We start from the raw sequence: 1621 nt of genomic DNA on the forward strand, positions 1-1621 counted from the left end.
GTAGTCGCAGCTACTCGGGAGGCTGAGGCAGGAGGATCACTTGAGGCCAGGAGTTCGAGACCAGCCTGGGCAGCATAGCAAGACCCCATCTCTAAGTAAAACACAAACATCAGCCAGGCTTGCTATTGTGAGCCTGTAGTCCCAGCTACTCCGGAGGCTGAGGCAGGAGGATCACTTGAGCCCAGGAGTTGGAGGTTGCTGTGAGCGAGGCTGACGCCACCGCACTCACTCTAGCCCGGGCAACACAGTGAGACTCTGTCTCAAAAAAAAAAACAACAAAAACTTTCGAGACCAAGTAGGGGCTTCAGGCAGAGCGGGACGCTCCAGGGAGCAGCGCCTAACGCACAGGCCACTGTCCCCAAGTCCCGCACGGTGTTCCACGGAGGGGGACCCCAGGGTTCAGGGACTGGGGACAGAGGGAAACGAGGCTGCCTCCCCGCGCCTGGCCAAACGCCCGCCCCCACCCGCGACAGACCCGGTCTGCAGCCACCAGTGGTCACCTCTCCCCGGGACACTGAGAGACCCAACTCCGGAGGGGGAGCAAGACGGTTGCGCGCGCGCGCGGGGTATCCAAGCCTTCCTGGGCGCGCCCAGCCCTGCCCTACCCCCACCCCAGGTGGCAAGTGCCCCCCCAGCCCCCAGCCCCACCCCCACCCCCGCCGTGCAGGGTCCGGGCCGCGGGAGGAGCGAGCACTCACCGGGGCGCAGGGCGCGGGGCGCAGCGCACAGGAGCAGGAGCGCAGCGCCCAGACCCGCGGCCGCCAGCGCGCGCCACCGCCAGCGGGGCCTCCCCATGCTGTCCCGGCGCAGGGTGGCCGCGCTGTCCCGCTGGGGGCGGAGGGGTCTGGCCCCGGGCCCGCCCCAGGACCGGCCGGCCAGCCCCGCCCGGCGGCGCGTACCAAGGCGTGGGGCGCACAGGGGTGCGATAGCCCAGCTCACAGCTGGCCTCTGGGGACAGGGGAGGCCGGCGACGGTGGGTCAGCGGGCCTGGTCCTCTTTTCAGGTCCCCATCCCATGGAGTGCAGGGGAGCCCTGTCTCCAGTATCCACCCAGGGCCAAGACGCATTGTCACAGTGGCGTGGCTCCCCCCAGGACAATGTCCTTGTCACCGCCCTGTGGGTGGCTGGACTTTAACCTGTTTCCCCAGTTCTTGGGCTCTCGGCTTGGAAGGCGAGGGGACTCACGCCTCTAATCCCAGCACTCTGGGAGGCCGAGGAGGGAGGATCGCTCGAGGTCAGGAGTTCGAGACCAGCCTGGGCAACATAGCGAGACCCCATCTCTACTAAAAATAGAAAGAAATTAGCTGGACAACTAAAAATATATAGAAAAAATTAGCCGGGCATGGTGGCACATGCCTGTAGTCCCAGCTACTCGGGAGGCTGAGGCAGGAGGATCGCTTGAGCCCAGGAGTTGGAGGTCGCTGTGAGCGAGGCTGCCGCCACGGCACTCTAGCCTGGCCACCACGCTGGGTCACGTGGATCTGGCCACCTTGGGCAGCCTGCGAGACCCATCCGATCCCCACATTTCAGAAAGGGTGGCTTCGGGGTGGGGGCATCCCCGAGGTCCGTAGGGGCCGTGTGTTCCTGGGAGTTGACCCCTTTGCCTGGAGGCGAAACGTCCT

The sequence above is a fragment of the Propithecus coquereli genome, unplaced genomic scaffold (genome assembly GCF_000956105.1).
Source record: "Propithecus coquereli isolate 6110/MARCELLA unplaced genomic scaffold, Pcoq_1.0 Scaffold584, whole genome shotgun sequence".
Taxonomy (NCBI): Eukaryota; Metazoa; Chordata; class Mammalia; order Primates; family Indriidae; genus Propithecus; species Propithecus coquereli.